Source organism: Nuphar pumila, chromosome 8, assembly GCF_984573655.1.
Source record: "Nuphar pumila chromosome 8, dmNupPumi1.hap1.1, whole genome shotgun sequence".
In the NCBI taxonomy this organism is placed as follows: Eukaryota; Viridiplantae; Streptophyta; class Magnoliopsida; order Nymphaeales; family Nymphaeaceae; genus Nuphar; species Nuphar pumila.
The window spans coordinates 93,498,593-93,523,233 of record NC_143256.1 but is presented as its reverse complement, the minus strand read 5'-3'; positions in this window follow the sequence as shown (position 1 = coordinate 93,523,233).

Here is a 24,641-nt window from a genome sequence, read left to right as displayed (position 1 = left end):
CTTCGAATTTTTAGCATTTCACTTTATCCTGCCTGCAATTTTCAAAATTCTTGTATTTTTTTCAAAGTCTAATTCCAATCTTCCTATCTTTCAGTCTAATGACATTCAGTCAGTTCGATTCTGTCTTTCCTGAGGGTCACATCTCCTACGAGGTGCGACAAAGTCTTCCTGAGCATCGATCTCTTAGCACCGGACCCTTCTTCCCCCGGTGGTACTATGTCTGGTTCAAAAACTTCTCTCGTATGTTCCCGGACCACTTGAGCGATTGCGGGTTGGAATTGGCATCTGCAGTGGAAAAGTTGACAGTCAACGGCAATCTGATTCATGCAATGGCAGAGCGGTGGAATCCGCGCACTTGCACGTTGGTTCCCGTGGGGCGAGATGACACTACTGATGGATGAATTTTCAGAGATTATGGGACTGCCTAAGCCAGCCGGTCAGCCTGGAGATCCGTTAGAGCAGCAGTTTCTGATCAATGTCAAGGGTCTGGACCCTAAGGATGTTGTGGCTCACATGACAGAGCGTAAGTCTTGGGCACTGATTGAAGAAAATGAGAATGAGTACGTGAGCCTGATCGAGATCTACCGACAGTATGGAGAATTCACAGAAGTCAACACGTTATCCAGAACAACTCGAGAGAGAATTCAGCATGCGATGGTTTTGTGCACTGTGGGACTTGCTTTCTTTCCAGCCGGACAAAACTATGTGGATGTCAGAATAGTTCAGCTTCTGAGGAGATGGAGAAGTCGACAGACCAGCCGTCTTTCGATAGTCATGGCCGCGCTTGCTTTTCTATACAAAGGACTGACCCATTTCACACTTGGAGAGTCCATCTTAGTCGAGGGATGTACTTATGCTCTTCAGTCTTGGTTCCTTCAGCATGTACCGGCCAGAGCTAGTTCGTTCAGATACAATGGCAAGGAACTTCTTCCAGTTGGGCGGTACCGATTCATGATCGATTATCTGCAGAAGAAGAAGTGGTGCGGGACTATTTTGATCGAGAATTATCGCCTCCTAGATACACCTATGCATATGGCAAGAGATTCAAGTTGCTTGGTCCATTCTTTTGTGCTTACTATCATCCGGAGCGGTGTGTTCGACAGTTTTCTCAGAGACAGAAGCACATAGAGATGCGGCTGCTATCAGGAGTCGTGCCAGAGTTCGACCTTACATCAGCACAGTGGTCCGGAACATACCATTCTGCCAGATATGGCTGGGACTCTTTTGTTACTCTTCCACTTTTTCCCGGTCCTTGTGTCTTTGCCAGTTATAAGGAGTGGTGGCAAATTATCTGTCTGCCCCCTCTTTCCCAAGTTTATTATTGATGCAATCATGTTTTTCTTTTAATAAATAAAAATCTTACAAATTCTTCAATTCTTGGTTTGACGACCTCGCCTAGGTAACAAGGCATGATTTTCAGTTGTTTATTTTCTTTGCAAAGGAATGACAACACAATTGTCGTAATCCCAGCGACGACTCAATCCCTAGTAATGGGATATTCTTTCAATTGTCTACCAAAATTCTCTGCAAATATCTTTCTTCCAGTCAAAATCTCTTTCAAAAGCTTAACCCTCAATCTTGCCCTGCAGAGAGCATTCGTGACATTCAATGGTTCAGACAAGGTCAGGGAAGAAAATTGCGCTAGTTGAAGGCATCACATATTCAACAGCTTCGGACGAAGAGATGGATTCCCCGCGCTCAGGCGAAAATCAAGGGCAGCAGGTTGAGGATGACATTGATCCTCAAATATATGCCATGTTCAAGAAGATGATGACCAAGATGCTGGCAGAGCAAGCTGAAGCCAGTACAGAGAAAACACAGGTAAAGCAAAAGACAAAAGGTCGGGCAGTCAAGAAAGCCGCGAAGATATCTAAAAAGCCTACCCAGAATATTGATACAACTGATGAAGAGGGATCAGCAGAGGATTCAAATGAAGAGTTTGAGACTCATCAGGCATTCCGCAAATCTACTCAGGGACAGAGGTCAGCCCACAAATTCAAAGAGCAGTCCGTCAATGACTCTGACCAGCCGCAGTTCAAAGATGTGGTCAGAATGCTTCGAGACTTGCAGGCCCGCGACAAGGGCAAGAAAGTTTTCACCAGCGAAGACTTCTATGATGGTTTGGATGTGGACGACAATCTCGAGAATCTCCCCAGAAAGTTTATCAAATTTGATGGTTCTGGCAATCCTAAAGTTCATCTTACCATGTTCTTCACTGAATGCTCCAAATTCAAGCGAGACAATCGGGCACTTTTCCTTTGTTTCCCTCGCAGTCTGGAGGGAACAACAGCAAAATGGTATTCAGAACATGTCAATCCTATCGAGATGAAAGAATTTGACAAAGTGGTGAACATGTTCATCGAGCGATTTCTCTTCAATGCCGAGGAGCTTCCCACCCTCAGTCACCTATCTGGCCTCAAACAGAGAGAAAATGAGAAGGCCAGAGATTTCATTCACCGTTGGAGGTCAGCTTGCAACAAGATGAGGGACCCCATATCAGAGGGACATGCTCTGTCCCTAATTCTGAGTAACTTCTCACAACCTCTAAGAGGTCTCATTTCTACTGCACCATCAAGGACATTCATTGATCTGACAAAGCGAGCCGAATGGCTCGAGTTGAGTATGGAAAATGGTTTCTATGAAGGTTTCACCTTCACTAAAAACAACGGCCAAACTGAGCAGAAGAAGAAGACTCACTTCACTCATTCTGTCAGAAATAATAATTGGAACCACCGTAAGGGGCAGAACAAATATTTCTGTTATGGGGCAGGAAGTTCCAACAAGAACAATCAGAAAGGCAAGTCAGTGCCTCAATACAATAAGCCACTTCAATTAGAACAGGGACCGAAGCCCCGAGAAAAAGTAAAGCATGAAGGGTGGAGTTATGACAGGAAATTCACTCCACTAGACCAATCCCTCGAGATTGTGCTCGAATATATGTTGACCAAGGAGATGGTCAAACTGCCTAGGTTGGCTGATCCCCCTGTTCCCATGGGGAAATTCAAAGATCAATTTTGTAAATTTCATAGAACAGTGGGGCACAATACTGAGAACTGCTTCATTCTCAAGAATATTGTTCAGGATCTCATCGACAAGAATCTTCTGGTAGAGGGTGCCAAAGATGAAAATATGGATATTCTAAAGAAACCCTTTCCCCATCATTCTACGGCGGTCGTCTCTGAACAGCCTTTTCAGCCGCAGGAGCATATTAGGCCATGCTCTAAAAGGGATATACAAATCCAACATCAGGTCCTTGTACTGCAGCAGGCTCAGTCCAAAGCTCAGAAAATGGATCTCATTGCAGCTTTTGGTAAAATAAAAGTACCTGATAAACCCGCTGGGGTATCTCCTGAGGTGGCTAAAAAAATGCCATGGCTCCCCAAGCACTTTATTAAGCCCGCCCTGGAGAAAAGTGAGGCATCCACGCCAAAGTCGATAACTGCATTATCCAATGTCTCAATTTTGGACTTAGCTCAAGCTTCCACCAAACACCAGCAGGTGTTGAATGATCTGTTGCCGAAAATCAAAGTGAAACCGAGCATAACTCCTGAAGACATGGCCCAGATAGTCAATCAGGCCATGACAAATGCTTCGATAACTTTCTCGGATGAAGATCTTCCCAAGCCTCATGTATTTCACAACAATGCTTTGTATGTTGTGATTCGAGCACGAGGAATGACGGTTCCTCACGTGCTGATAGATGGAGGCAGCAACCTCAATATATGCCCGGAGATGACAGCCAAAGCTTTGGACATCAAAGAGGAGGAATACATCCCAGACCCAATCACCATCTACGGGTTCGATAATCATGGCCAAACGGCGAAAGGGAAAATTTTCTTGGAAATTTTCATTGACTATTCAGTCCACTCTATCCTTTTTCATGTGGTCAATGTGCCACCGACGTATAATTTGTTGTTGGGAAGACCTTGGATCCATAACACGAACGTTGTGCCATCCACTCTGCACCAATGTGTTAAGTGGTCAAAAGGTGGGATGCTCACAACAGTCTTGGGCGAGGATCCAGAACAGAGGCTTGCACAACCCATGGTTCCTAGGCCCACTTTCACTACTGATATCCCTAGCATTAGGGGCATTGATGAGGCCAGTTTCGAAAAAAACTTAGGAATACTGCAGACGATAGAACAGCCAGAGCATACAGTGGCCATGACTCGATGGAGAGGCCCACAATTTTTCAAAATTGGAGGACGAATTGATTACAACACATTCAAAGATCATCCTTTGTTCTCTCAATTCATGAAAGCCAAAAAGGGATTTGATTTGTTGGTAAAACATGGCTATCAGCCTTTTCAAGGCCTGAGAAAAAATGGAGATGGTCGTCTTGAGCCAGTAATTCCTCTGCACTATCCTCAGAGGGCCGGATTAGGCTTTAAGGGCAGAAGATCTCAGAAATTTGCTTGTCTTTCATTTCTATTCTTTTGTTTTCACATTTAGGATGATATCCTGTTTCATTTCAATCATTGTCCTCAATTCAATCTTTCAATAAAGTTGCAAATTTCCTTTGTCTGTCTGGATGCCATTTGTCTCTTTACATTTCATTATCCAATCTTTACAAAATTGTCATTATTTTGCTCTTTTATTTTTCCAATTATTTTCTCAATAAAAGCAGTTTGTTTTATGATGGGCGATTTCCCTGAATCGATTTATTCTTCAATTCTCAGAATGTCTTTCCAATCTATCAAGAAGCTCGTTCTTAATCCAGAGGCCTTTTCGAAGCCAACAGTGATTCATCATGTTAAAATAAGAGCAGAATGTAGTCAGATTACAAAGCAGTTAGAAGAACCTGCATAATTTGATTCAGCTCTTCAAGAATTACCAGAATTTGCAGCAATTCAGAAACAAGATGAGCCATCATCCTTAGTTTAGGATCCGACTGAGGATATCAATATTGGATCAGAAGACGATCCTAAAATTCTCAAGATTGGCAGCAGTTTGAGCCCGGAAGAGAAAGAAAGGCTCACCCATTTTCTCAAGCAACATGAAGAAGTGTTCGCGTGGACATATGAGGACATGCCAGGTCTAGATACCAAATTGGTTGAGCATCGTCTCATCCTAAAACCAGATGTCAAGCCGGTTAAGCAGAAACTGAGAAAGATGGATCCTCGAGTGGAACAACAAGTTAAGGAAGGTCTGGAACACCTACCCAAAGTAGGGTTCATTTGAACCATTGACTATCCAGTTTGGCTAGCAAATATTGTCGTTGTTTCCAAGAAAAATGGTAAAGTTCGAATTTGCATCGACTTCAGAGATCTCAATAAAGTGACTCCTAAGAATGATTATCCACTTCCTAATATTGATCTTTTGATTGATAGCACAGCAGGTCACGCTATGTTCTCTTTTATGGATGGATATTCCGGATATAATCAGATCAAGTTGGTTGCTCGTGATCAGTCCAAGACGTCTTTCACTACTCCTTGGGGCAATTTTTGTTATACAGTCATGCCATTTGGGCTTAAGAATGCTGAAGCCACTTATCAGCGTGCTATGGCCGTCATTTTCCATGATCAGATGCACAAAATCATGGATGCCTATGTCGATGATATTCTGGTAAAGTCCAAAGAAGAGGAAGATCACATCGAAGCTCTCAATCAAGTTTTCAAGCGGCTCATTCTTTACAAGCTAAGACTCAATCCACAAAAATGTGTTTTTGGAGTCGAATCTGGCAAACTGTTGGGCTTTCTAGTCAGCAAAAAGGGGATAGAAGTAGATCCAGCTAAGGCCAAAGCTATCATTAACATGCCGCCCCCAACTAATCTCAAAGAATTACGTAGCCTTCAGGGACGTATGCAATCAATTCGGCGATTCATATCTAATTTGGCCATGAGATGTGAGCCTTTCAATCATTTGCTCAGAAAAGGAGTGAAATTCGAATGGGGACCAGAGTGTCAGCAATCGTTCAAACGCATCAAGAAATATTTGCTCAATCCTTCTGTGTTAAAGCCGCCAGAATTAGGGAAACCCCTACTGCTATACATTTCAGTTAATCAAGTGGCTTGTGGTGGATTCTTGGCGCAATACGAAGAAGGCAGTCTGATAGAGCATGCCATTTACTATAGGAGCAAAACCTTCATTGATTATGAGAAGAAATACTCTTAGATAGAGAAGACATGTCTAGCTATGGTTTGGATGTGTCTGAAATTGAGACACTATCTGTTGGCATCTGAAGTCAAGATCCTATCTAAATTAAATCCTCTCAAGTACATTCTAGAGCAACCCTTCCTCAGCGAACGGATTGCCAAATGGCAAGTCCTATTGATGCAATACGATTTGGAATATGTCTCTCAGCAATCTATCAAGGGCCAAGCAATTGCAGATCAATTGGCAGATTTTCCTCTAGCGGAGGATGTTAAAGTCGAGGATGATTTTCCCGATGAGCGAATCTGCAATATTGAACAATCCTCAATTTGGAATTTATTCTTTGATGGTTCCAAGAATATGGCAGGCATAGGAATCGGGATTCTGTTGATCACACCTGAGAAGGAGATGATCCCCTTTTCTCTCAAATTAGATTTTCAGTGCACTCATAATATGGCCGAGTATGAAGCTTTGATACAAGGTCTGAAAATTCTACAAGACTTCAATGTCAAAAGAGTGCATGCTTATGACGACTCTTTGCTCGTCGTCAATCAAGTCTTAGCCGAATGGCAAGTGAAGGATCAGAAATTACTTCCTTATCAGAAGATCGTCTAAGCTTTTGTCAGCAATTTCGAAGAATTCCAACTTTTTCATGTCAAGAGAGACTTCAATCAAACTGCAGACAGTTTAGCCAATCTGGGATCCATCATGTCTTTCAAGAGCGGAGAATCTTGTCGCTCCTTTGAAATTGGCAGACTTGATCAACCTGCTTTCGTCCCAGTAGAGCAGATAAACCAGGCTGAGCAAAAGAAGAAACCTTGGTATTATGACATCAAGAATTTCATTGAAACTGACGAATTTCCTCCAGAACTCTCAAAAAAGAGCAGCGAGCAATTCAGCGCATGTCTGCTCGATATTTTATTCTTGCTGACGTCCTTTATCGTCGTGGATTCAGCTCTGAATATTCCAGATGTTTGGATGAAGAAGAAGCCAAAGAAGTTGTGCAAGAAGCACATGAAGGTATCTGCGGTGGTCATGTTGGCTACCAAACTCTTGTCAAACAAATCATTCGAGCAGGATATTACTGGAGAACTATGCAACAAGATTGCTATCGTTTTGTGAAGAAGTGCGTTCAATGCCAGATGCATGCACCTTCCATTCATGCGCCAGCGACCTATTTGCAATCTGTCGTCTCGCCATGACCATTTTCTATGTGGGATTTTGATGTGGTTGGCCCCATTACTCCTTCTGCTTCAAATGGCCATAAATATTTCCTTGCTGCAACAGAATATTTTACTAAATGGGTAGAAGCAGTCACTCTACGCACAGTAGAAGGTCGACATGTGGTCTCATTCATCCATAAGAATATCCTATGTCGTTTTGGCATACCACATGATATTGTGTCAGATAATGGTAGTCATTTCAAGAATGAGAGAATGAGGACTTTCTGTTTGAAGTTCAAAATCCATCATCATTTCTCCGCTCCTTATTATCCTCAAGGAAATGGCCAAGCAGAGGCCACCAATAAGATTTTGATTCGAATCCTGGAGCGAACTTTGGAAACAGGCCGTGACTGGCATGAGAAGATTCATGATGCATTGTGGGCATATCGAACCACCATTCGAACTCCAACTAATGCTACTCCGTCAGAACTTGTCTACGGAACCGAAGTAGTATTGCCTCTACATGTTCTGAAACCTGCTCTGAAATTTGCATCACTTCTCGAATTACCTCTTGATCAGTATCAGCAACAGCGGCTAGTACAACTTGATTTGCTAGATGAAAGAAGACTCAGAGCAGCAGAGCACGCTCAATCATATCGTCAGAAGATAGCTAGACAATATGCAAAATCCGTCATTGAAAGAAAATTTCGAGTCAATGATCTAGTGCTCAGATCAACGGCTTATCTCAAGCACCGCTCAGGTGGCAAGTGGTCACCAAATTGGGAAGGTCCCTATGTTGTCAAAGAGGCATTACTTCGTAATTCATATCGGCTCATCAATGCCGACGGAGTGGAGTTACCAGATCCCATCAATGCTCGACATTTGAAAAAAAATTATACTTAAATTATTCTTTGTAATTCCTCAAATTTTCTTCAAATAATGATCAGATTCTCCTTTCCCAGTTATACTGGGGCATTTTTAAAAAAAAAAAACTTTGTCTTTATCTATAAATACCCTGTACGCAGGCAGGATAAACAAATCTCTCACTTTGCACGCATGTGCACTCATTTATATCATTTTCATAGCATTTATTGGCATGCATTTGCATCAAGTTTGTTACCCATTCAGGATAAGGGATAATCCTGATACCTTGACAATCATTCTCGTTACAATTCCCAAATATTTTAATAGCATAGATCTCTTTCAAAATTTCAAATTTCAATTTAAAAACAAGGTAGGTTTTCAAAATCCAGTGCTCGAACTAGTACATTTTCAAAATTCAGTGCTCTAACTGGTGTGTTTTTAAAAATCCAGTGCTCGAACTGGTACATTTTCAAAATCCGATGTCTATGTTGACATATTTTCAAAACCCGGTATTCATGTTGGTGTTCTTTTAAAGTTGAGCACTCGTGGTTAGTGTCTCCCTGGTTGGTCGTATCACTCAACCTCTCGGGTTCAGTCTTTGTGTTGATCATTCATCAAAGTTCAAATTCAAATTACCAGTTTCGGCCCTTGGGCCATCCAATTTCGGCCTTCGGGCCATCTAATTACCAATTTCGGCCCTCAGGCCACCCAATTTCCAAGATTCTAATTTTGACCTTTAGGCCAATCAATTTCCAAATTTCCAATTTTAATCTTCGGGTCAATCAATTTCCCAATTTCCAATTTTCAAATTCCAAATTTCTAATTTCGACCTTTGAGTCAACCAATTTCAATTTCGACCTTTGGGTCAATCAATTCCAATTTCGACCTTCGGGTCAATCAATTTCCAATTTCCAAATATCAATTTCCAAATTCCAAATTTCCAATTTCAAATATCAAATATCAAATTTCAAATTTCAAATTTCAAAATTTCAAAATTTCAAATTTCCAATTTCGACCTTTTGGTCATGCAATACCAATTCCAATCATTTCCTCTTGCGAGAGACCCTTTTTACAGGGAGAGTTCGAGGGAGCTCATTCTTTTCGCATGCTATCTTTTGTTCACCTAGCCCCTTTTCAGGGAGAGTTTGAAGGGACTCGTGTCTTTGTGAACCGTTTGCAAAACAAAATTCCAATTTCATACAAGGAACCCTTAGTTCAGAAAGATCTTCGACGGAAGTTGCTTTCCTTGTGACCACAATTTCATACTAGGCCATTTCATCATGAAGGACCCTCTTTTTAGGGAGAGTGTGATGGACTCGTTCCTTTATGACCAATTCACCGACCTCACCATTACCGGCCCCCTTTCCATAAGAGAAGCCTAATGTTAGGAAGTTTTGACGAAAGCTTAATTTCTCTTCGAAAGTTCGTTTTGCAAACACCTCCTCTTCAGGGAAGAGAGGAGTAATTCCTATTTCCAATTTCTGAATCTTCTCCTTTGGGGAAAGGAGAAGAAAATTTTTGTCATGGATGCGTTGAGTCGTGCTTCAAATGCTCGCTTTCACAAAGTATTTCAAGAAAATTTTGCCAATTTATGATTAAATATTTGTTGATTTCAAAATCTTTATTGCACAAAATCATTATCTCAGAATACCTTCAGTATTACTTCCGAAAGGACAAAGCTTTCGCGAAAAAGGATTTAAAATTCAGAATCTTTCTATTGGCAGACCAAAAGGATGAAGAATAAATCCTCGATATGGCCAGCAAAGGAAATTTAATGTTGTTGCAAAGCCATAAGTTATCGATATTGATTGCAGTCAATGGCACATTTTTAAAGATCATTCTTGGAAAATAAAGCAGTCGAAATATCCTGGGTGATACAGAAAAATCCATTAAATCCCTATATCTCCTCAATCACCTAAGCTGCAATTAAATATCTGCAAAAGGGATCTCTCAATTGTCGTCAAGATGAAGGCGAATTAGGCGAGTAGACACCCGGGGCCAAAGAAGATTTGAATCATCTCCAAGATGACGGATCCTTCCAGGGAAAGTTCAGAGCACCGTCAAGTTGAAGGCGACTGCGATGAGCCTCCTGACAAACCCTAAAAGATATTTAATTTCCGCTATCATCAAGAGATTTCCAACCAATGAGCCAATAACCGTCGATATAATCTCTGAGAGAAAAAGAAGGATCGAAACATCTCCAAGATGAAGAAGTTTGTGACGTACCCTTCCAAAAAAAAAAAGAGAGAGAAAAGTCAGGACATCTCTAAAATGAAGGATGATGTAATAAAATCCCCAAAAGCCTAAGAGAGCTCTAATTCTGCCAAAAAAAAGTGGGCAGAAAGATCATCATGAGAAAAGAATCCCAGGATATCAGACTGCTAAATCTGTCAAGAATCTTCTTTAATTTTGTGAAATTCTATTATCAATATTCTTTCACCAATTGCTTTCATAATATCAAGAATACTCACTTTTTTGTTCATATTAAGGAAATTGATAGCTTCCTTGAAAGAAAGTCAATTGCAAGAAATTTGAATTCGAATCTTGATTCTACGGAGTTAAGCCCAAGCGGAGGTAATAGTTCAGGTAGAAAAGAGGGAATATTTTCAAAACAATGTGCATCATTTTAAATTATTTTGAATCAACAATAATTTTCAACATTTTGACAATATTTTCTAGCTATCCTGGCATGAAGCGAGAGCTTGAGGTTTATCTTTGGCGCATCTTGACATCAGTTGTTATCCCTTTTAAGGACTTGATAACGGGAGTTTTCAAGATTCCTTCTCTTCTATTGGTATAATATGAGCGCATGGGCTCTCAGATTCGCACACTTTCCTGTGTCCCCACTGTCCCACCATAGACAGTCTAATTTCGGCTTGAGGTTAAGCCACCAATTATTTTCTTGCAAAAGGTCATCAATTTCAAAAGTTATTTAGTCTCAGCAATGAGGCGCCCAAAATCAAACCCCTTTTCAAGCTTTAGGGACCCCAATTTCATCCTTTTGCAAAACGCCTATCGGTTTCATTATGCGGAGATCCGAAGGTTCCATCATGGTTTCTTCCTTCGAGGATTCCATTCATTTTCTGCCCAATCAGGATAAGGGTACAAACCTGAGCCTCATTTTGATGAGGTATTTCATTTCCTGGTCAGGTTAAGGGTTAAACCTGAGCTTCGTTTCTACACAAGGTATTTCTTGTCCCATCCAGGTTAAGGGCAAAACCTGAATCTCACTTCTTTTGAAGTAAATTTTTTTCCTTTATTCTCCATTTCATATCTACCATTTTCATCAGGGCTAATTTCTTCATACCCAGTCAGATCCTTCTAACTGGGGCATTTTTATAGCCAAAATTTGGTGTGTTTTTCTTTGCCACTAAGTTCGTCTTCAAGCCGGCTTAGTAGCAAAGAGGGGTATCTGTAAACACCCCAAATTTTCCACATCCATTCTCAAACAATCCTCATCAGGCAGTGCTAACCCTATTAGGTCAGTGTAGGAGTCAAACCCCAAGTTAGTTTCAGAAAATCACCATTTTACCAACCTTCATTAGGAAAATTACCATTTTACCCCTAGGTCATCCCAGACCCCAGTCAGTCAGATTCAACCAAGCTCATTGGTCAGTTCAGAACATTTAGAATATCAATAATCTCAAACTCATCTGAGCTCACAATGAACAAGCCATTTTCATTTATGATCATTCCTGCCAAAATGGGATCATTTCTTCAGAAATAAGCTCATTTCTTGCTCAAATCCAAGCCAATTGTCTCTGAGTCAGTCATTCATAGTCAGTCATACTCCCCAGAGTCTAACTTGAGCTCACCAGAAGTTCAAGCGCTCCAGTTTTAGTTCAAAACCATTTCCAAGTGTCCAGAAGCTCATTTTAGTCCATTTCAGTTCTTTCAACTGAAATTGAGTTGAGTTCAGCCAATTAAGCTAGTGTTCGAGCTTCAATTTTAATTCATGTCAGTATTATTGACCTTTTTTTAGCTTAAAGTCAGCTCAAGTTCGTAATTTACTTCACTCTAGTGACCATTCTGTACCATTTCTTGAAAAATGGCAGCTTTTCTTGAAAATTCAGTGGAAAAGGTCAGTTGAGTCAATGTCTGGTTAGTTCACTTGAGTTCTGAAACTCTAAAACTCAGCTCAATCCAGCTCATTTCAGTTTAATTCAGCTCGAACCCAATTTTCAGTGTCACTCTAACCCAGTAGAGTCCCGAAAACCATTTCTTGAGCTATTTTGCAAATTTTATCAATTTTAATGCTTTTTGAACTGGTACAAGTGTCAATCGAGGTCTAACATCCAAAATTCTTCATTCAGGGTCTGCATTTCGCATGTCATTTCTCATCATTTCATATCATTTCTCAGCATTTCATAACATTTCATAACATTTCATCACATTTCATCACATTTTCGAAGTCCAGAACTCCAGTTTTATAAATTTCAATCCAGATTGAGTTTTAAAAGTTTTCAGAAATCAATTTCAAACCTCGGGTTTCCAAAATTGATATTTTTACCCCCGGGAGTCTAAATTTGGAAATATTTTCTCAAGAAAAATAATCTGGATTTATTTCAAACTCAAATTTTTGAATTCTACACTGGATTTGCTTCGCAATGGGGTATTAAACTTCAAAATCCGAGCTCGTTTCAAAAAACTACCAAAAATAGCTCGTTTTGTCTAAAAATAGATTTGGAAGCATTTTCTCGAGAAAAACAATCTGGATTTCTTTCAAAATTACATTTTTAAATTCTACATTGGATTTGCTTCGCAACAGGGTATTGAACTTCAAAATCCGAGCTAGTTTCAAAAACTTCCAAAAATAGCTAGTTTCGTCTGATTTTTTTTTGAAAAGACTATTTTACCCCTCTAATCGTCAAAATGAATTTCAAAATAGGAATTTGGACCCGCTATGAGATGGCCCATTCATTTACATTTCCTTTTTCCCTCTTTTCTTTCTTTCCTTTTCTTTTTCTTCTTTCTTCCCTTTCTTTCCTTCTTCCCTTTCTTCCTTCTTTCCTTTCCCTCTTGCCCAGCCATTCACGTAAACCCCAATTCTTTCCTTTTATTAAACCTTCTCAACCTTGGTGCTAATGGAGAAAAAAGTTAAGTCTTTGTTAAAAAAAAAGAAAGAAAAACCCATACGTGAAGGGGACTTCTCCCTTCACGCTTTTCTGATTCTCTCCCTATCATTCCTCTCTAATCAAACCTAAAAAAAACTTAGGAAAGAATCTATCTTCCCTAAGTTACCAACCCAAAAGAAAAGAGGATACGGTCTTCCTCTCTCTCTCTCTCTCTCTCTCTCTCTCTCTCTCTCTCCTTACACAGCAGCCCAAACACCACCGTTGCTTCAGCTTGTGCAGCTATTCCAGCTACCTGCAGGTCTTCTTCCATCCAAGGCAACCGTCCATCTCCTTTCAGTTTGCTGCAGCAATCACCTCCAACCTTGCAGCCAGCAACAACACCTTCTTTCAGCCCTACGGTGCATCTACTTCAACTCCAGCAGCCACCTCCATCACAGCAATCTCTTCACCTTCTTTCCTCCATTACCAGTACCTCCATTGCTCCAGCGGCTAACACAGCCACGTCCTTCAACCATGGTGCAGTCCATCCAAGAGATGCCCAGCAGCCTTTGACGCCAGCCCCTTTGAAGCTTCCAACACCTTCAACACCTTCAATACTCTAAACACCTTCGGTACCTTGAAGGAGGCGCCCAGATATTGCAGCTCACTTCGTTGGAGCCACAGCTGTACCACTACTACCGCAAGAGCTTCTTGCACCCCTTCGTAGCAGTTATTTCCACTATACTCCATTAGCAGCCGTCCCCACTCATCTCAAGGTAAGATCCACTTTGTTTTGCTAGGTTTCGTTTAAATTTTGCTAAAAAACGTGTGATTAAGCTTCACCTCCATGAGTGTGATATAGGGTCAGTTTAAAAATCGGATTCGAAATGATAAAGTCTCTTTTATGGCTTTGTAAAAAAAAAAAAACATGCATCCTATATGCGTATAGGCTAAGAGAACCAAAAGATTCATCTAATCGATAGATTGAATCTTTCGTTTCATAAGCTAATATCAAAATGGCTCATATCCCCTGATTATTTTTTTTATTTTTGTTATTTTTCATGATTGGTTGCATGCTTTAAGCACCATACTAGTTAGATTTACGTTTTGCTTAAGTGTTATTTTGATTTCATTAAGTTAATTTAATATTCTATAAGATTTCATCTAGGCTCACTGTATATCTGTTATTTTACGTGAGAGTTCTTTATGATAAATCTTGAAAGTTTTATGATGGATGTAAATGGATATTCCTGATTCTCTGCAAAAAATCCAAATCAAATTGAGTTTTGTAATTTCATTTAGAAAATCAGAACCTAAATCGGGTTTTGAACCCTCCATAATTTCTAAATTTTGTTTTAGCAGGTTTGTCATCCTTAGATTTCCTAGATGGGAGATCTGAATCGTCCTCCAAAAATTACAATGGATTTATAATGGAATCTACTAGTGATGTGGAAATTTTGAAGTTTTTCCAAGTAAAATTGACCTCTGTCAAAAATTGGATTTCCCAGACCCCTGGGAAAATCTTGATTTTTCTTTCGTCAGGGTATAGACAGACCCTAATGCACCAAGTCCATCCAATCTGTAACCTTTCTGCAAAAACATTCAACATGAAAGTTGTTCCTAACATAATTTCCTGTCATTCTCCAAAATTTAAAATTTTTTGGATCTGTTTCATTATTTTTCCCGTATTTTCTTTTTCTGTCTAACAGATTCCAATGACCAGAAATCTCAAGGATTTAGGTCTCTGATAACAGTATGACCTTTTCCAAACCATAATCCGAATCCCAATGGTGTCAAAATATCAAATATTCCTCTGTTTCCCAGGGACATTTTCTCACAATTTTAGCCTTTTTCCCATCTGTCTTTCATTTTTCCCATGTTTTCTACCGAAACCTGTCTGTTTCCCCTAAATCCTAGAGTCGCCGGATTCCGATCCGACTTGCTAGAGTGGCACAGCTCCGACCATAGGTCAAAACCAGAAAGTGTAAAAGAAAACAATCCTTTACTTACTGTCCTCTGTCACCCCATAAAATTTGGGAAATCTTTATGGAAATTTGATATCCTAAATTCCCTTTAGAATCAACATTTTAGGCAAAAATCACAAAATTTAGGGTTTTTATTTGAATTTCCATTTTTTAAAATACAAAAAATTATATTTTTGAGCTTCATTATGTTTTTAGGGTTATTGTAGGTGTCCATGCCAAATTTGGTTTAATTCGAATTTCATTTGCTCCATGTGTTAGTTTATCTTTAAATTCAAAAGCGAAAATCAAGTTAAATTCGATATTTTATGATACTTTTGCCATTTTAGGGTTTTTATCATTTACATAAGCATGTAAAATCATATTAGGGTTAATTTCAATCTCCTTTGCATTTCATATTTTTCAATTTTGCAAAATTTATTTCAGAAAACCCTGGTTTCAAGGCCATAGTCTTGTTATCGGGGGTATTTTGGTCATTTGACCTAAATTTCGAAATTTCAATTTATAATTCTCTAAAATTTCATGCATATCATCATATTTTATCATATTATGTTTGATTTATTTTATTTGATTTTCAAAATTTCAAATTTTACAAAAATTCTTTCAGAAAACCCTGATTTCAAGGTCATCAGGGGCATTTTGGTCATTTTGACCCCAATTTCGAATTTTCCAGTTTATTTTCGAAATTTATTCATTATTTATCATGTTTATATCAAAGGGGGTATGATTTTGGGTTTATATCTGAATAATATCCGATAATTTCCCATATTTTTGGATAAATTCAGAAAAACCTACATTTTTGTGCTAACATTGTTTTCTAGTTTTGCAGGAATATTCAAGAAGAAGACTTAGTCTTATTTTTTTTATTTCAATTCAATGTAAAAGAAATGTAATATTTGGAATAAGAGTTACATTTTCTGCTTAGAATAGGACTGCATTGCATATAGTTTAATTTCTGCAAATTCTGATATATGATGCATCATTCATGCACATTTTTCCAAATTCACTATGGTTTACACGAATGGCACGTGCACAAGCTCTTATGGAGTTTATAAACTTGGTGGGATTCGTATTTATGGCCATAGTCAGAATACGAAGAAAACCAAGATTTATGATCTTCATATTAGCCACATTCAGCCTACACATTTAGGCTAACTTCAAAAATGCACTCCATTTCTCAAAACTTCAAAAGGATTTCCCAATTCCTCAATTGAAATTTCCCTTCAAATTCATATTCATTCATTCATTTCATTCAAATTGCATTATTTTTAAACTCATTTTCCAATTTCAGTTTAAAAAAAAAAGCAGTTTTCTCAAGAATTTCTAAGTTTCTCAGGATTAGATTTTCTCAGAATTCTAAATTTTCAAATGACATTTCAAAGCATTTCCCAAATTCAAATCAATATTTTCCAATGTTTTAAAATTCTCAAATTTCAAAATCCCAAGTTTTTAGAAATCGATTGTCTCAGAGTTCCCATTTTCTTGAGAATCCATTTTCCATTTTAAAAAATCATTTTTCAATGAATTTTCTGATTTTCTCAAGATTCTCAAATCCATTTTCTCAGAAAATCAATTCCAAATTTCAAAATCGATTTTCCAAAGTTCAAGTTTTCTTGAGAAATCACTTTCCAATGCAAATTTCTAATTTCCAATGAACTTCAATGATTTTCCCAGGAATCCCAATTTCAAGTACTTTTCCAATCATTTTTCCAGCATATTTCAATTTTCCAAAGCAAACATCATGTTTCTCAAACTTGTATTATTTTCAAAATTTCATAACACAAGCCTGATTCTTTGTGCATTCTAGGAAAAATAGAGCATAATTTAGATATTTGAGTCGAGTTAAAGCACGTAATTGATCCTTGGTTCAATTACCCCTGGTAAAGGCGCCAGGAATGGTTGAACCTCTTACCGACAGGCGGATCCCATTCCACGAAATTTTCAAAACGGAGGCGAGTAATTTTCAAAATAATTTTCAAAACTTTGTTCAAGTTTGACTCGCGAAATTCATTTCTCTCTCGCAAGGGAGGGGAAAAACTTTGCGATGATAACAGATTTGAGAATGATCGAAATTGAGAGATTATAACCCGAGGGTTGAGAAAATTATGAAACTTTGAAAACATTGCATCCAGAGGTTGGAGAATTGATATAATTGAGAGATTTAGAGATATGAAGGTTTGAAAATGATAGATTTGAGAGATTGAAACCCAAAGGTTTGGAAATGAGAGAATGGAGAAATCTCACCCTGAAGGTTTGATTTATGGAATAGGTTAATTTGGGAGCTCGACAATTGTGAGCTGGGACTTTTTGAGATATATGATCAGCGAGAGCTGGGTCTTTTGGAAATACATTATCAACAAAAGTTGGACCGTTTGAAATGCATGACCAGCGAAAAGCTGGTATGTTTGAAATACTTGACCAGCAATTGCTGGAACGTTTGAAATACATGTCCAACGAGTGTTGGATCTTTTGAAATACCTGACCAGCAAAAGCTAGAACGTTTGAAATACCTGACCAGCAAGAAGCTGGAACGTTTGAAATACATGACCAACGAGTGTTGGATCTTTTTTTGGAAATACCTGACCAGCAAAAAGCTAGAACATTTGAAATACCTGACCAGCAAAAAGCTGGAACATTTGAAATACATGCCCAATGAGCGTTGGATCTTTTGAAATACCTGACCAGCAAAAGTTGGAACGTTTGAAATACCTGACCAGCAAAAAGCTGGAACGTTTGAAATATATGACCAACAAGTGTTGGATCTTTTTTGGAAATACCTGACCAGAAAAAGATGGAACGTTTGAAATACCTGACCAGCAACGGCTGGAACGTTTGAAATACATGCCCAATGAGTGTTGGATCTTTTGAAATACCTGACCAGCAAAAGCTGAAACGTTTGAAATACCTGACCAGCCAAAGCTGGAACATTCGAAATATATGACCAACGAGTGTTGGATCTTTTTTGGAAATACCTGACCAACAAAAAGCTGGAACATTTGAAATACCTGACCAACAAGAAGCTGGAACGTTTGAAATACATGACCAACGTGTGTTGGATCAAATTTTGAGAGATTTAAGTCAAAACTTGAATTTTGTAGAAGAAAAGATTTTCATCAAAAGACTGAATGTAGAAAGTTATTGGTGCGAGGATCGGATCCTCCAAATGAGCTCAATATATGATTGAAGATTTTGAGAGATACCCTAGTGCGAGAACTGGGTTGTAAAGATGAGCTAAACGAAGTGAAATTTTTAGAAAATAAAGATTCTTTGGTAAAAATTAATGGACCATCATAGTTTAATTGTATGTGGTCGACTTTCAGGATTTTGTCCCCTTGTTCTGAACGGGGGAAATAACAAAGAGAATACCTCATTGACAGGAGGCATCAGGTTTATCCCTTAACCTGAAAGGGTATTTTTAAAGATAAAAGTAGATGGAATTTTAATAAGATTGAAAAATTTGTTAAAATTTGACAGAAATGAGTAATAGCTTGATAAAAATTTGATCAAACCCAAAAGTGAATCAAATGAAAAATAAAGATACCAAGATCTATTGAGAATTAATAAAATTTGAGGAAAAGAGCTTTTGTCTAACCCTGCCTGCATATGATGAAAGAAGATAATTATAGATAAAAAAAAATGCCCCAGTATCATGGAGAAGAATGTAAGAATTGATAGAAGATCGTTGTTTTATTGAAATGGCTCTTTGAAGAGTACAAAGGCTTTAGAATGAACATTTCAGGTATAAAACTTCTTCAAATGCAGAGCATTGATGGGATCTGGCATTTTCACTCCATCTGCGTTGATTAGACAATATGAATTGCTAGGCAAAGCTTCCTTAACCACATAAGGGCCTTCCCAATTGGGTGACCACTTGCCCCGTGGTCAATGCTTGATATAAGTTGTCGATCTGAGCACCAAATTGTTAACTCAAAATTTTCTCTCAATGACGGACTTGACATAGTGTCGAGCTATCCTTTGTCGATAAGCTTGAGCATGCTCTGCTGCCTTGAGCCTTTTTTCATCTAGCAGATCCAATTGTACCAATCTCTGCTGCTGATACTGATCAAGTGGTAATTCTATAAGAGAAGCAAATTTGAGAGCGGGCTTTTGGACATGGAGAGGTAACACCACTTCAGTTTCGTAAACAAGTTCTGAAGGAGTGGCATTGGTCGGAGTCCGAATGGTGGTTCGGTACGCCCAAAGTGCATCATGAATTTTCTCATGCCAATCTCGACCTGTCTTTACAGTCCTTTCCAGAATATGAATCAAAATTTTATTGGTGGCTTCTGCTTGGCCATTCCCTTGAGGATAATAGAGAGCTGAGAAATGATGGCAAATTCTGAATTTAGAACAAAATGTTTTCATCCTCTCATTTTTAAAATGGCTTCCATTATCTGAAATAATGTCATGCAGAATGCCGAAGCGGCAAAGAATGTTCTTGTGAATGAAAGAAACCACATGGCGGCCTTCTACTGTGCGTAGAGTAACAGCTTCAACCCATTTTGTGAAATACTCTGTCGCAGCCAGAAAGTATTTGTGGCCCTTGGAAGCAGAAGGAGTGATTGGGCCTACGACGTCAAAAGCCCACATAGAAAATGGCCAAGGAGAAACAACTTATTATAGATATGTGGTCGGTGCATGAATGTAAGGCGTGTGCATCTGACATTTGACGCACTTCTTCACAAATCTATGACAGTCTTGCTGCATGGTATTCCAATAGTACCCTGCTCGAACGATCTGCTTGACGAGAGTTTGATAACCGACATGACCACCACAGATCCCTTCATGTGTCTCTTAGATAATTTCTATAGCTTATTCTTTGTCTAAGCATCTGGCATACTCAGAACTGAACCCACGGCGGTAGAGGACATTGGCAAGAATGAAATATCAGGTAGACATATGCTGAATTGCATGTTGCTCCCTTTTTGGCATTTCTGGTGGAAATTCACCAGTCTCAATGAAATTTTTGATATTTTGGTACCAAGGCTTCTCCTTCTGATTGATTTGGTTTACTTGTATAGTTGAAGCGAAGGCAGGTTGCTCAAGTCTACCAACTTCGAAAGAACGACATGATTCACTGCCTTTGAAGGATAAAATGGAGCCCAGGCTGGCTAGGCCATCAGCTATCTGATTGTGCTCTCTTCTGATGTGATTGAGCTGAAATTCTTCGAAGTTGTCCACAAGAGCTAGGACGATCTTCTGATACAGAATCAATTTGAAATCTTTCACTTGCCATTCAGTGTTAACTTGACTGACAACAAGTAGTGATTCACCAAAGGCATGCACTCTCTTGACATTGAAACTTGTCAGAATTTTGAGGCCTTATATTAAAGCTTCATACTCGGCCATGTTATGAGTGCATTGAAAACCAAGCTTGAGAGAATAAGGGATCATTTCTTTTTCTGGAGTGATTATCAAGACTCCAATCCCTATGCCAGACATGTTTTTAGAGCCATCGAAGAAAAGGTTCCAAACTGGGGGCTGTTGGATATTACAGATGTGCTCATCAGGAAAATCATCCTCTGCTTTAATCTCTTCTATTAAAGGAAAATCTGCAAACTGATCTGCGATCGCCTGGCCTTTAATTGACTTTTAAGAGACGTACTCTAAGTCATATTGCATTAGAAAGACTTGCCACTTCGTAATCCGTCCGGTGAGAAAGGGTTATTCCAAAATATATCTAAGAGGATTAAGCTTTGATAGGAACTTGATTTCAGAAGCCAACAAGTAATGTCTTAACTTCTGACACATCCAAACCAGAGCTAGACAAGTTTTCTCCATCTGAGAATACTTCTTTTCGTAATTAATGAAAGTTTTGCTCACGTAGTAGATGGCGTGCTCTATCAGGCTGCCTTTTTCATACTGCGCGAGGAATCCACCACAGGCATTCTGATTGACAAAAATGTATAGTAAGAGAGGTTTTCCCAGCTTAGGCAGCTTCAAAACTGGTGGATTAAGGAGATACTACTTGATGCGCTCAAACGAGAGTTGGCATTCTGATCCCCATTCAAATTTAACACCTTTTCTTAGCAAATGATTGAAAGGTTCACATCTCATGTCCAAATTGGAGATGAACCTGCGAATAGACTGAATACGCCCTTGAAGGCTTCGCACTTCCCTGAGATTAGTTGGAGGCGGCATATCAATAATGGCTTTTGCTTTAGCCGGATCCACCTCGATTCCTTTCTTGCTGATAATGAAGTCGAGTAATTTGCCGGACTCAACTCCGAACACACATTTCTGAGGATTAAGTCTTAACTTGTAGAGGATAAGTCTTTCAAAAACTTGACTAAGAGCATTGAGGTGATCCTCTTCTTCTTTAGACTTAACCAGAATGTCATCCACATATGCATCCATATTCTTATGCATCTGATCGTGGAAAATGATTGCCATCGCCCTCTGATAGGTTGCCCCGGCGTTTTTGAGCCCAAATGGCATCACAATATAGCAGAAGGTTCCCCAAGGTGTAGAAAATGAAGTCTTCGACTGATCACGAACGACCAGCTTGATATGATTATAACCTAAATATCCGTCCATGAAAGAAAACATGGCATGACCCGTTGTGCTATCAATCAACAGGTCAATATTAGAAAGTGGATAATCATCCTTCGGGGTAGCCTTATTGAGATCCCTAAAATCAATGCAGATCCAAACTTTTTCGTTCTTTTTAGGGATTGCCACGATATTTTCCAACCAATCTGGATAATCAATGGCTCGGATGAAGCCTGCTTTCAACAAATCTTCAAGTCCTTCCTTGACTTGTTGCTCAACTCGAAGGTCTAACTTCCTCAGTTTCTGCTTGATTGGTCTGGCTTCTGGTTTCAACTTTAGTCGATGCTCAACCAGCTTGGGATCTAATCTTGGCATATCTTCGTAAGTCCAGGCAAATACTTCCTGATGCTTCTTAAGGAATTTGATGAGTCTTGCTTTTTCAACTTCGCTTAGATCCGACTCGATTTTGAGAATTTTTGGATCATCTTCTAACCCAATGTTGATATCCTCAGTTGGATCTTGAACCAAAGATGAGGGTTCATCCTGCTTCTGAATGTGAGCAAATTCTGGTAATTCTTGAATAGTTGAATCAAACTCTGCAAGCTCTTTAGTCTGCTCTGTTGCCTGGCTAACCTCTACTCTGTCTTTCATTTCCAGGAACCTTGCCAATTTTAAATTCTAGGGATTGATAATGAATATTGTCATTGATTCAGGAGTTAATGGTCCTGAAAATGCCAAGAAGAGGTTTTTAAGGGAAAGTACAAGTCAAAACAAGCCTTTTGTACAAAGCAAAGAATAATGGTACCGACAAAATATAAGAAAAGAATGATAGATGCCCGAATATGAAGAGAAGATTGATCTTTCATTGATTGAAATATAATATTTACAAGACACTGACAAAAGATGGGACTGTGTTGTCCCTATAAGATTAGCAAAAAGATAAAAAAAAAAGCAGGAAAACTAAGGCATCATCTTCTCATTGGCTTCCTCTGACAAAAATGGTCTTTTTGCTGGAATCCTGGTCGGTGAACCCCAACCCTGAACTGTCTGCATGTTGAACTGGAATGATGGGCTCTATCATGTCGTCTTCATTTTTTCCTATGCCCCGGAACGGCTGGTATCTGTGTTTTATCAACAGATCAAACCCCTTTCTGGCTTTGGAAAACTAAGGAAATACGGAATGATCTTTGAAGGAGGTGTAATTGATGCGGCCTCCTAATTTGAAGAAACAAGGTCCCTGCCATTGGACCGTAGCTGCGATATTTTCTTCTTTCATAACATCTTTTAATTTCAACATCTCTAAGCTCTCACTGAGATTGATTTCATCCGCTTCTCGGATGCTTGGAATATCAGCTGTGAACGTTAGACGGGGAATCATAAGCTGTGGCAGCCTTTCTTCAGGGTCTTCGCCCAAAATGGTAGTAATCATTCTGCCCTTGGATCACTTGATGCACTGATGGAGAGTCGATGGGACGACATTGGCATTATGGATCCATATTCGCCCCAACAAAAGATTGTAAGTTGGCGGCACATTGACGACATGGAATAGAACCGTGTGCACTGAATAGTTGATAAAAATTTTTGGGAAGATCTTGCCCTTTGCAGTCTGCCTGTGATTATCAAAGCCATAGATGGTAATGGGATCTGGCATGTATTCTTTTTCCTTTAATCCTAGGGCATTTGCTGTCATCTTTGGGCAAATGTTGTGGCTGCTGCCTCCATCGATAAGCACATGCGGGACAGTCATGCCCCTAGTCCTTACCACAATGTCTAGTGCATTGTTGTGGAATGAATGAGGTTTTGGCAAATCCTCATCAGAAAAGGTGATAGGCGCATTTGTCATCGCCTGATTTATGATCTGCGCCATGTCTTCTGGCGTAGTATCCGACTTCACCTTAATTTTTCTCAATAAGTCATCTAACTTTTCTTGATGCTTAGGAGAATCATGGGTTAATTCAAAGATGGAAATGTTGGAGAGCGCTGTAATCGGCTTCTGGAAATCATCGGCCCGCTCTTCTGCTGCCTTAGAGGTTTCTGTTTCTTCTGCGCAGACTTCTTTCTTAAGGAATCTTCTTGGGAAAATTTGAGTTCTTCCATTCTCAACTGGTACGCTCACTTGGTTAAGCAGCGAGAAGATATCCATCTTTTGAGATACAGGCTGATCCTGATGTAGAACCATTACCTGATGTTGGAGATTCAGTTCCTCACTAGAGCATGGATGTATATGGCTCTGTGGAAGGAAAGAATGTTCTGAAATGGTTGATGTGAAATGTTTTGGGAATGGATCAGATAACATTTCCAGTTTGCCTTCCTCTTCATCTTCTACGAGGATGCTTTTATCGATACATTCCTGGACTAAGTGCTTTAAGATGAAGCAGTGTTCCGTATCATGCCCCATGGCTCTATGGAATTTGCAATATTGCTCTCTATACTTTCCCATGATTACTGGAGGATCTGCAATTTTGGGCAGTTTTACCATCCCATGGGATAGTAGGTATTCCAGCACTTTTTCCAGAGGCTGGTCCAAAGGAGTGAATTTCCGATCCCTACTTCAATTGATGTGCTTAGGTCTTTCCTGAAAGTCCCCTTTTTGTTAAGGACGGCTGGGGAGAGGCTTATCACTGTTCTTAAAGAACTTTCTTTTTCTACCTCTATTCTGCTCAGGCTTCGTGCCACTGCCACTGTCATTTTTGCTGCTACTGCCCTGATTATCTTCGGGAACATCAGCTGAATAGGTAAAATGGGTTTTTTTCTTTGGGTCTGGGATATTCTTGGCCAAAGCAACACCTTCGTAGATTCCGTTCTCTACCCCCATTTCGAGCCATTCTGCTCATTCTGTTAATTTGATAAATGATTTGGAGGGGTACGGGAAAAGGAGACTTTTTAGAGGCTGACAGAAGTTGTTTAGGATGACTTGAAGGGCATGTTCCTCAGAAATGGGATTCCTCATCTTGTTACAAGTGCTCCTCCACTTATGGATGAAATCCCGGGCT